Source organism: Amblyomma mixtum, chromosome 8 (assembly GCF_055824585.1).
Source record: "Amblyomma mixtum isolate Tamu chromosome 8, ASM5582458v1, whole genome shotgun sequence".
NCBI lineage: Eukaryota > Metazoa > Arthropoda > Arachnida > Ixodida > Ixodidae > Amblyomma > Amblyomma mixtum.
In genome coordinates this window covers 49938046-49950718 of record NC_143019.1, presented here as the reverse complement: position 1 = coordinate 49950718, position 12673 = coordinate 49938046, and the positions used below count along the sequence as shown (strand labels likewise).

The 12673-nt window shown below is 48.7% G+C and overlaps 1 long non-coding RNA gene across 1 annotated transcript in view; it reads left to right on the top strand.

The window, feature by feature from the left end:
• Positions 1–11762, top strand: part of LOC149332355 (uncharacterized) — a 41319-nt gene extending 29557 nt beyond the window's left edge. Inside the window, exon 4 of the long non-coding RNA XR_016285156.1 lies at positions 11500–11762. This is a non-coding gene — a long non-coding RNA (uncharacterized LOC149332355). The remainder of the gene's footprint in view (positions 1–11499) is intronic.
• The last annotated feature ends 911 nt before the right edge of the window (positions 11763–12673 follow it).

Genomic DNA, 12673 nt, shown 5'->3' with positions numbered 1-12673 from the left:
ATGTTTTCCAGCCAGCACTATACCATCCGTCCCCATCCAGGTCAGGTATGTTGGTGAGTTGTTTAGCCAGGAACTGCACCTTGTGGAGTGTTCTGGATTGGGAGGGTTAATAAAGGTGACACTCCACAAGGTGCAGTTCTCTGCTCCCTCCTACTGAAAATAGCGTTAGCCCACTATCATACCTGACCTCCGCGCGGCACTATACACCTACGACACCACTTCATGGACGACAAAAGGCTCCATAGGAGAGGCATAAAATACTTTACAATATACAATTGATATTATCACTTCGAAACTGACCTTTATGGGCCTTAAGTGTTTTCCATTCAAATGATCACTCCACGTGATCAGACAACTTCCTCGGGTTCTACGCATACACTGCGACACACCCCTGGCCAACAGACTCGGAATCCTTGGCCTCTATATATACAAGACACTTTGGGTGCCACCCTCATATAGAACTCCTAGACAAGGAAACCGAAATTAACGGCAGGCTTAATTCGCAGATTTGCTATATGCAATCACGGCCTGTCGAATAGGGGAACCCTTAACATGACAGACGCCCGAATCACCAGCCGATTGAGTTATCACCTTTCCTACCACTTTCTCATCAAAACACAACAAGATAAAGCTAATGTCCTTACCATAAATGCGACCGCCTGAGCACTCCGCCTGCAACTGTCAGTTTGGTACGTTCCTTATTAGATTATGGGTTCACTGTACGGTTGGGCAGGTCTGTCATGCCGTAAAAATTGGATCGAGTACAAAACTGAGGCCTAGCGCTCTCATGTGGCGCATACAGAACAACTCCCATAGTCAACCTCTGTGCAGAAATAAATGAAACCTCCCTTGAATACAGAAGAATCGCTACCAAAACATATATACTATCCAGTTGTGGCGAAATGTCGTTGTTGAATATTATTTACCCACAAACCGCAAGCTACCTGGCCACTGGTGTTGCGATTCGAAGAGATATGCCAGAATCTCAATATACAGGACACATTACCTGACAAATAGATTCACAACAGCGCTACGGAACGAGGACAGAAGGAACACGAAAAACACAGGACGGGCGCTGTCCTGACATTTGTGCAGCTGCAGGAAAAATAGTAAACGAGAATCTCACGAACAGTATTATTTACACAGGCCCCCTAATGGTACTGACATCTCTTCACTCTAGAAGTGCAATCACTCCGTCACTGGGTGACACCATTCACAACATAGCAAAAGACAAAATTATGCTGGGTCCCCAGTCATGTCAGAATGAAAGGCAACGACAGAGCAGATTTGTGCGCTGCTGAAGCTTGTGGGAAGACAAAATAAACAATGTATACCATTTAAGGATTGCACGAATTTAGTACAACGTAAATTAAGAAAAAAAAGGGCATTCGCCTTGAAAAAATGAAGTAAATAGCAAACTGCGCTTGGTAAAGATAGCTTTAGGGTGAATGGAAGTCATGTGTGCAGCAGGAACGTTTCAAGCAAGTGGTTCTCTGTCATCTCCGAATAGGCCACACACACCTTACGGACCAATTCCTGCTAACAAAACAAGACAACAAGGATAGCTGCTGAGGTGTCCAACCCCCTTTAAAGGTTTTAATATTAGCCATTTCTAGAAATTCTTTCCTATGTGATCACTAGGTCGCACTAACGTTTTAGGCCCCCTACACCACCGATGATTCTTCACTTTTCTATAAAATTCAGCGGAAAAATTTTCGTAACACCGTATGCTTGGCGCATGATGGCCTTAGTTGCCTGTGCGCCATAAAACACTACACACACACCAACCGCCCGATGCATCCCGAGGTCTGATGGCAACATCAGACAAACCGTTGCATCTCCCCCTCCGTCCCAAAGCAGAAGAAGCCCCAGCTTGTTCATCCTCAACACGTACAGCGCGCCAAAAAGCAGCGGAGCCCCCCCCCCCCCCCCCCCCCCCCCTTCGCCCCCTCCGCTTGCGGTTATTACAAAAGTGCTAAACAACCGCGCGAAGAACTCGAGGAGATTTTAACGCAAGAAACGTAAGCTGGGGTTACAACCAAAAGTGCAGAAAAGAATCGCAACACTGGACATTAATGCAAAATGAGGCCCTAACCCGTTAACGATACACAACAGCGCGCAGCTAAACACCAACCCAATCCCACGATCACCAAAAACATCGCACAGTGTTTGTGAACCAACACGCAGACCTCCCTAGGCAGCGACGACTACAACATTCAAACAACTTCCGCACTGAAGTCAATCTCTCCCTCTGTAAAAAGGACACTAAAAATCACAGACTGGGATAAATTCAGGAATCTCCGGAAGAAATCCACTACTGAGATAGAGAACCTTGCAAGCTGGGTGAATGCACTCACATAGCACGTCGGAAGTGCCACATCCCGAGTAATCGGGAAACGAAAATCGTGGACAGCAGACTTGTCCACATGTGGGAAACACACTCCAGTATGCAAAAAAGATGGCTGAAAAACAAACACGGCCTCTTAAACTGGACCTACGAATGGACCTACGCTAAGGTCACCTTTATTCTAAAACCAGGTAAACCAGTTCAATTGGCAAGCCTCCGTTGCATGTCGGTCACCTCGTGCCTAGGAAAACTGTACGAACACGCTATCCTCGGCCGTTTCCAAACCCACATGCAAAAACACGGCCTCTTCCCCCATGCGAGGCTGGGATTTAGAAGCAAACTGTACACGACGCAGGACGTGATGCTTCAAATCTCAGAAGTAGGGGTGTGCGAATATCAAATTTTTCGAATACGAATAATCAAGGACGGACACATTTAACCACTACAAAACATTTATTTGAGCACCCAAGAACATCAGAGTTCAAATATCAGTGATGAAATGAGCACGAAAGGTGCGTGTGGCTGCACAAAAAGTATCAGTCTCGAGCACTGTTCTTAGAAGAGTGAAAATATCAGAGAAGGTGGCTAGGACACAGCATTGATCAAGGCTAGCTTGCCATAAGCACAAAAGCGCGTTGCTGGGATGAACATAAAAGGTTGTCGGCTGCTCTACTTGGTCAGGCAGAAGTAGTTCCCTTCTAGCTGAAACAACTTCTCCAGCTACAGAAAATGCCCTCTCAATTGGCACTGAACTGGCTCGTATTGAGAGGTATTTCGTGCACTGCTCTGACTATACCAGCTTCGCAGGTATAGCCACAAAAAAGTTCACCAGTGCAGTCAGCTACTGCATGGCCCAACTGTAGTGCCTAGAACCCAACGTTACGCATTGCTCTGGGCGCCGCCATGTTGTTATGTCTCTGTCGATAGGACTTGCGGACCGAAATGAACGCCGGTGCTCGCAGTAGAATATTCGGCTAGATACGAATATTCGCGTCGTGTCGAATAATCGAAACAACACGAATATGTGGATTTCGAATCGAACACGATTAATAAAAAAATAATATTTGAATTATATTCGAAAGTTTCGAATATTCGCACACCCCTACTCAGAAGAAATTCTACACCTGAGACACGGCAGACGCACGAAACCAAACTAAACGCACTATCTTACTGAGGTGTAGGGGCTAGAACACACGCGTATTTAACCGCCTTTATGAGTAACAGGACGGCGGAGATATGGTTTGGGTCCACACAATCCCCCTCGTTAGCTCTAGAAAGCAGGGGCACATCTCAAGGCTGAGTTTTATCTCCACTACTCTTCGACACCACTCCCATACCCATGGGCCGAAAATTAGAGCGGATCCCACTCCTACGCAGACGACCACGGCAAAATGCCGGCGAAATGGAGGAAAGCCTCCAAGCGGAAGCGGTACGGACTGCGTGGCCTGTATAGGCCTTGCACACTCGCTGACCGAATCCTGCTGCTCCACCCGACTGCGGGCCGTCACAAAAAGGGAAAACCCTCTATACAAGTGACGGTCGACGGCCTCCCAGTATCGGAGGTACAGAAACTCCGCATCTGGGAACGCTTGTCCAAACACACGGTCATGACACATCAAAGCATCAGGCTAATCAAAAAAATACCAAACAAGCATTCGTGATCAGCAGAATGGTATACTCACTGCCCTATATTCCACCTCACAAAGATAGAAGAGGAAAGAGTTGTGGGTTTCTAAGTGGACACAGGCCACCACCCACCGCGGGTTCGAGCTACGCGCGAGCCAAGGGCCCTGATCAGCCGTCACCACACACACACTGGGATACCGATGCGGCGCACTCAACCTCCGCTGGGAGGAGAGCGATTCGCCGCAAAGAAATAGGCCTCCAAGTTCACAAAGGAGACGTTTATTCACGTCTTCCTTCAGCAGGTACACAAACACTCAATAGTCACCCCGTCCCGGGGGCGCGCGAGGAGCAAGGCTCCGCTGCGCGCACGAAGCGACTCTAGTAATGCGCGCTGCTAGCACGCCGCTGCAGGAGAATGTCCCCGCGGCAGTGCTGTGATCTCCCTCTCGTGTCGACCGTTGGGCCGGTTGCGAGAGGGAGTGGGCAATCAACGCAAGGTACGCCTGTCTGAGGTCGCTGGACCCCGCTGGACAGGCTCGAGCCGCTGCAGGTCAGAGGACACGTGCGGGCGAGCTCGAGTAAGCACTGGTCCGAGCGGCAAAGGCCGGCAGGGACAAACAGTAACGTACGCACCTTTCGCTGTCTCGGAGGGATCTCTCTCTCGGCCCCGCTCGGACGGTCGCGCGGCGCGCGGCCGCCCAAAGCGGTTCCCGAATTCCCGCCAAAAGGCGCCAATGGCAAAGGCCCTTGGCGAGCCGGGGCGGAGCTGTGGCTAAATGACAGTGATTAGTCACCCAGCCGCCTCTCCACCGCCTGAGGCGGGAGCAAGGGAAAGAGGAGAAACAACGCGGGAGGCCGGCACAGCCGCGCAAAGGCGACGGCGGAAAGCCAGGATTCCGACATCGTAAACAGGGAGAGACGATCTCGCCTATGCTATTAACCGCATGTTTACAGGAGGTATTCCGGGGCCCGGAATGTGAACAGATGGGGATAAGATTTAGCGGAGAATACCTTAGTAATCTGCGATTCGCTGATGATATTGCCTTGCTAAGTCGATCAGGGTATGAACTGCAAAGTATGATCAATGAGTTATACTCAACCGTCTAGGAAGAAAATATGGCTGTTTAGGGCAGGTAGTGACAGCTGATCATGATCATGAGAGGGAACTAACTAGAAGAATAAGGATGAGGTGAAGCGCATATGGCAGTTTACCAATACCCCTCAAGAGAGAAGTCTACAACCAATGTATCTTACCGGTACTCACCTATGGGGCAGAAGCGTGGAGGGTAACAAAGAGGGTTCAGCTTAAAGACAACGCAGCGAGCTATGCAAAGAAAAATAATAGGCGTGACGTTAACAAATCGGAAGCGGCCGAGGGAACAAACGCGGGTTAATGACATTCTAGTCGAAATCAAGAGGCAGAAATGTGCATGTAATGCGAAGGCAAGATAACCGCTGGCCCTGATGGGTAACGGAGTGGATTCTAAGAGAAGGCAAGCTCAGCAGGTGGTTGCAGAAAGTTAAGTGGGAGGATGAGATCAAGAAATGTGTAGTAATACGGTGGCCGCAGCTGGGAAAGGACAGGGTAAATTGGAGAGACATGGGAGCAGCCTTTGTCCTGCAGTGGGCGTAGTCAGGCTGATGCTGATGACAAATCGGGCCTAAATCCGCCTCAAGGGACTTCAACCAACAGGCTCCTCCGCATGTGGGTCCGTAACACTCTACAAGAACTGTCTGAAGCCTGTTGTACTGCTGGCTATCCTCCACAAACACAGGCAGATACATCCCAAGCCCCCCCCCCCCCCCCCTCCTCTGGACAACACCCTCAGCAAATCACGGAAAACCTAACCGTCCACCCAACCAACAACCGGGAAAGAGCTGATTTCACTTCATTTTTTGCTTGAAAGTAAAGTTGTTACTAACACCATGCTACAAATGCTTTTCCCGCCTGAAGAATAAGTAATGGAAACCGAGTGCTCGTTCTGTCAAAGGTAACGTTTACATTTAGGAAATGCTATAGCAACTGGCCCGAATAATCGGGTGAGTGTAAGTGTCAGCTCCGAACTGAATTCTCGAAAACTGCACAAGTGTGCTTTCGGTGAAGAGTGAGTGTTATGAAAAGTACGAGAGACTGATGTTATATTCCGAGGGTTGCCTTGCGTGAGCAATTCGAAGTCGAAGGCAGGATGAACGTTATAATTGTAATAAAAAAAGAACAAGAAATGAGCACAGTTTTTGCATTGACTGCTGCGCAGACATACAGGCCGGAATGTATTGCGAAACCTCCCCCGGTCTGGTTCCGGTCCTAGGCCCGAGCTAAATGATGCAAGTGCTCTCAGCAGGTGTGTGGACGACCGTACGCAGAAAATGTTTCAGAAGGCTAGGCCATTAGGGTGTGTCCCCGAAGACAGTACAGGATTTCTTAAAAAGAAAAGTAATGAGTTAGAACACTTTTTTTCGGCTTAGAATTGTCAGCTGAGTATTACATCAGAATACAGCTAACACATTCTAAATAGCAGGCTGATTAACAAATACTCATTAGCTGTCTTTTTAACTATTACTAGTAGGCTGCTTAGTTATTGAGACCCCTGTAGCCTATCGTAATTTCTACATCAGTTTTTATAATTTCGAAAATACGCTTACCCTCGACGGTGTGGGCCAACAAATCTTGGCTATTGCGACGAGTTACGTGGCTACATCGAGGCAAAATGCGCGCTCTTTCAAGAAGCTTGGAGGCACAGCAAACTCCCTAGTGCATGTAAGACGTCGAAACAGACAACGTTTGTTGTGCCACAGCGCTGAGGGTAGCCGTCATTATTGTAAAAACTTTGGATGCTACTGTGGGCTGCAGGCCTCTTAAAGGTGCAGTGAAGCGAAATCTGAACTCGTCTCTTTGCCGCGGGAACTCAATCTACACGTTTCTCGCATTCTTAGAAACTGCGATTTATTGCCCTGTGTGGTCGTTTTCCCTAATTAAATCAAATTAACGTCCGGCTCCCACCTTTTTTTTTGTTTTGAATTCTCCCCATAAGGCGGGCGGAGTCGACCAACGCGCCACCCAGTGCCGTGGCGGCTTGCCGCTGTGCCATCGGCGGAGTAATACGTATGCTTCGTCTCACAAGATGTTTGCAGCACTACGGAAGGCAGAGCACTCTCGTCCAATCAGGGCTGCAGGAACACAAAAAATAGTCCCTCGAATATTTGAGCAGTGTAGGACTATTAATCAAACAATGAGCACAGCAATTGAAAGCATAATGTGGACTAAGCCGCCGCGGTGGCTCAGTGGCTATGGTGCTCGGCTGCTGGCCCGAAAGACGTGGGTTCGATCCCGGCCGCGGCGGCTGAATTTCTTTGGAGGAGAAATTCGAGGCCCGTGTACTGTGCTATGTCAGTGCACGTTAAAGAACCCCAGGTGGTCGAAATTTCCGGAGCCCTCCACTACGGCATCTCTCATAGCCTTAGTCACTTTGGGACGTTAAACCCCATAAACCAAACCGAACCATAATGTGGACTGGTAGATTTAGGTGGTATAGAGTGCTTCAATCACTGGTGAAATTAACAAAGCTCGTACGAACACAGCTCTGCGGAGGCTTGCTGCGAGGTAGTGGTGCATCGCCATTTTCCAACATGGCGCCGGCCGAGTCGGTTGTGTCGTCAGTGTGCCCTACACCTACAGTGCGCTGTTTTTCTAAGCAGACCATCGCAGTTGGCTTCTTGAAGTGCTTCGTGTCGAGAACGGGGGCAGTTCAAGTACGAATGCGCTCACCAAGAGGAGGGTAAAACTCACTCAGGTGAGCGAGCGAACGCTTTACCAGTGGACAACGCAGACGTTGAAGGCGGGCCGAATGTTGTCCCTGAAGAAGCCGGCTGCGTTACAGCGATGGACAACGCGCCATATCATTCTGTGAAGCAGGATAAAGTGCGGCGGATGAGTAGCCTCAAAAAAAGACATAGACCTGGAAAACGGGTCGCGTGGAGTAGCGACATGGTGAAGGCCGAGCTCATGAAGCTTGGCAATAACGTGAAAACAGGTGGGGACCGACACCGTGTGGACTGCAGCGCCGAAGCTGCTGGTCGTCTCGATGTGCGCCTGCCACCCTACCACTGCCAATCGAACCCGATAGAGTTTGTTTGGAGCGATGTCAAGGGCTTCGTCGCCAGTCAAAACAAGACGCTTAAGCTCTAAGACGTGGAGCCTCTGGTTTGGCAAGGCATCATGCAAGTGACTACTGAGAAATGGAAGAATTACGTGCAGCATGCTATTAGTGAGGAAGATGGGATGAGGAAACTGGACCATGTCATTGACGATGCTGTTGACCAAGGACCATCTGTTGTTGTCAACCTGGACGACGACACAAACCAGCAGAGTTGAGTGGAGTTGTGATGAGCCCCATTAATGTGCTAACGTACGCGCGAAAGTCGGAGTACCCTCGCAGCGTCTCTCATGAGATATTGCAGACACCGTAGCAGACGGCTCCGGATTAATTTTGACCGCTTGTGCGTTGACTTTAACGCAGCGCATGGGGTTTTGCATTTCGCCAACATCGACATTCGGCTGCCCCGGCCTGCATCTGACCCTTGCATTTGCTTAATAGTGTAGTGGCCATGCTGAAAGAAATAAATTCATTTAAACATAGCAGGAACATTGAAAATAACTGTGACGCGACAACAGAGGAAATGATACAAACAGGTGGCGACAGAAAAAAAAGAAAAATTGGGGCCAGTGCGTCTGGAACGGGCGTCTGCCTGTACAAAAATAAACAGACATCAAGCGCCCCCTGCTAGATGTAGAAAGAAGCTAATTAGCAGTACGCCTTCTTTTATATGGAACGAGCCACCTGATGTCCAGCCAGGTGGATCGAGCAACAGGCGCGTAGGAACACACTAATGTAGTGCGCGCCATCCTGATTGGACGAGAGAGCTCTACCTTTCGTAGTGCTGCAAACATGTAGTGAGACGGAGTATAGTAGGAAATAGTCCGCGCGTATTGTGCGACTATATTATCTGCGAATGAAACTATTTATTCGCGGAAACCAAAAGGACAAAATAAAGCGAAAGCAAAGCTTCCACGGGACTGGCGGAAGGCACTCCACGCATTGGTCGACTACGCCCACCGTACGGGGGAGAAGTCAAAAAATAATGGTGGGAGCCGGACGTTAATTCGATTGAATTAGAGAAATCGGCCACACAAGGCAATGAGTCGCAGCTTCTAACAATGCTCGGAACGTGTTCAGATTTTTCTTCACTGCGCCTTTAATAATCAAGGTTCGTAACAGTAACAGTTTAGAAGATAGCTATTGAATATTGGTTTATCGTCTTGCTAGATAGCACGTAGTAGCTGCATTCTGATGTACTACACCGCCGACAGTGCGAAAAAAGTGCTTTTTGAACACAGAAAGCCTATTTTAGAAGAAAAAAAGATGTGTAAAGTCAGAAGTTGAACACTCACTATATACATCCTTCGCGGTCGCGTTTTGCTAGTTTCCCGGCAGCTGCGCACCACTGCCTGCAGGCTTCTCTAGAGCGAAGGAGTTGCTATGGAGGTTAAAACATGCAGAAAGTGCAAAATCGAAGCGGCGGAATGTCGGCGCGAGAAAAACGGGTTTCCACGGGCCAAACCAAAGATACGGCGTACGCGAGACGACTGCGCTGCATGAGTAAATTCAGCGGGGAACTACTGATTGCGACCGCAGGACGTTGATTGGCACGGTGCTGGAGGTGCCGTGGAGGACAGCTGCGAGCGTACATCGACTGGACATCCGGAAACGCGACGTACGCGTCTGGTTTTTTGTTCCTGGATAATTGTTTTAGCATCCTCTCATATCCTGATGTCCCGTAAAAAAAAAAAAAAGGTCTGCCTAGTGTCTTTCTGATGTGTGCTCGCTGCGGTCTATTATGGTATTTGCAGCGGCATGCCTATTAGTATAACGATATAAAATGATCATCATAAAAGGAAATTGTTTACAGTGGCTGCGGTCCTCATCGACTCTCTCTGCACTTTCCCCATGTTTGTGACATGCAATATTGCTGTAGCACCGCGTGAACTGCACAATGTAGAACTACGTAGCGCATTCAAGACGGAGGCCAGTAATTAGAGAAGACTCGCTAAGTGTTAACGGTTCCACTTACCGGATTCTCGCAGACTTTTGTGGCAAGTGGCCATCAATTCGGCAGTTGCAACGGACTGTGATAATTGGAAGTGGTGAGCCATTCGGACAAGGAGAGTAAATTCCAATGATTGTCTGCAGCACATCAGGATATGAGTGCATTACAAAAAAAAAAACCGTACGTAGCGTTTTCGGATTCATTTCAGTATCAACATGCTGCTGCAGGTACCGTAGAAGTCCGCAATAGCAACCAAACACCGGCCAGACATCCGAAAGGCATCACGTACCCTTCTTTTTTTGTTTGCTGGACGTTTTGTTTTTCATGAACGTTCATGGAACAAAACGTCCAGTAAAAAAAAAAAAGAGCGTGTGTACGTGGTGTCTCTCGGAAGTCTCGTCAGTGTGTGGTTGCTGCGGACTTCTGCGGTGCCTGCAGCAGCGTGCTCACTCCTCCCTCGAATTCGGAACGATGGGAAAGAAAAAAAGAACCTTCCTCCCCCGGGGAAACCGCCGCAGGAGCAACGGGCATCCGCCCTCTGGATACCCGGGGGACAGCGAGAAGAAGAGCTGTGCGAAAAAGCACAGATCCTCCCCTTGTCCTCCACACACGGCGGCCGAGCTGTGACGCTGGTGGGATCACCAGCCGCAGTTTTTTCGACAGCGATCCGCTGTGCCTGCGCTGGGAATCGAACCAAGGTCGGTGGGGATACTCGCCCAAGCATTGCCAACTGGCGCGCTAACCACTCGGCTACCGTGCGGCTCTGTTTCTTGTCGGCGTCCGCGAGTGCTGATAGAAGGGAAGCGAAGAATACCGAAAGCGAGCATGCGCGGGGGATGCGGTTATCTGGCCATCGGGCGTGGAGCGGCCGCACTAGGGCGGAAGTGCGATAGCGCGTCGGGCACCAGCCCCGTCATGGTGGTTCGTCCGTGCAGATAAAAGAAAGGTCGGAATGCCAAAGCCGCAACCTGAAACACGATCGGTGCGATTGTTCGGCGGTGAAAAAGGTAGCCGCGCGGCGAGGCAAGATGGCCGGGAACCTTTTGAACGGGTATGGCTTTGTTGTAGGTGTAGAAGCGCAAGCCAAAAACTTGTGGGATGCTTTAGCGTACGTATACAGTAGCACGCAAAAGCGTTGGAGGGTTGTTACATTTGGAATTCCTGGTGCCCCGTATCGGTGAGATTGACAGGTCGGGAAGGGACCTGTCGGTAATGGCGCGCGCAAAGGAGCGTTGTTTCTGTGAGCGAAACGTATGTAACCTCCTGGTAATGAATGATTCGTGCATGGCAGACATTTTCTGGCATGTGCGTGGCCTACCGCACAGAGATGCTGCCGTACTAATAATGGCAGTGTCACGTGCATTGAATGAGGAATGCGTCATCGGAGTTGTAACGACCATATGTAATCTCCACCCTCGCAGGCAGTGGCACGGATGGGAGGAGCGGAGATTTCAGTCCCAGGCCGAGGACAAGGAGGTGCGTGGACATTGGTCGTGGTGGGGCCACTACCCAGCGTGGAGTGCTCTTTCACACCTGCACGAATGGACAGCAGGATATAAGTTACTGCAAGAAACACAAGGTTGCAACGGCGGTGCCATCGCGAGAGACCACTTCAAATTCGCAGGAGTCCGTAAGATTTCAGGTGCTAGACAGAGTGTGATGCGTTTCATTCATTCATTATACACTGTTCACTTTCCATTTGAGACACTAGACTAGACAGTGTAATGGATATCATGAATTCGGTATACCCTCTTAATTTTCCATATCAGAAAAGAGACTGTGTAACTGGTCTCGTTCGTTCAGTATACACTGTCATTTTCCATTTCAGACACTAGACTGTGTAATGGATATCATGTATTCGGTATACACTGTTCATTTTCCATTTCAGGTACTAGACAGTTTGATGGGTTTCATGTATTCGGTATACACTGTTCATTTTCCATTTCAGGTACTAGACAGTTTGATGGGTTTCATGTATTCGGTATACACTGTTCATTTTCCATTTCAGGTACTAGACAGTTTGATGGGTTTCATGTATTCGGTATACACTGTTCATTTTCCATTTCAGGTACTAGACAGTTTGATGGGTTTCATGTATTCGGTATACACTGTTCATTTTCCATTTCAGGTACTAGACAGTTTGATGGGTTTCATGTATTCGGTATGCACTGTTCATTTTCCATTTCAGGTACTAGACAGTTTGATGGGTTTCATGTATTCGGTATACACTGTTCATTTTCCATTTCAGGTACTAGGCAGTTTGATGGGTTTCATGTATTCGGTATACACTGTTCATTTTCCATTTCAGGTACTAGACAGTTTGATGGGTTTCATGTATGCGGTATACACTGTTCATTTTCCATTTCAGACACTAGGCTGTGTAACTGGTCTCTTTCGTTCAGTATACACTGTTCATTTTCCATTTCAGACACTAGGCTGTGTAACTGGTCTCTTTCGTTCAGTATACACTGTTCATTTTCCATTTCAGACACTAGGCTGTGTAACTGGTCTCTCTCGTTCAGTATACACTGTTCATTTGCCATTTCAGACACCAGGCTGAGTAACTGGTCTCTCTCGATCAGTATACACTGTTCA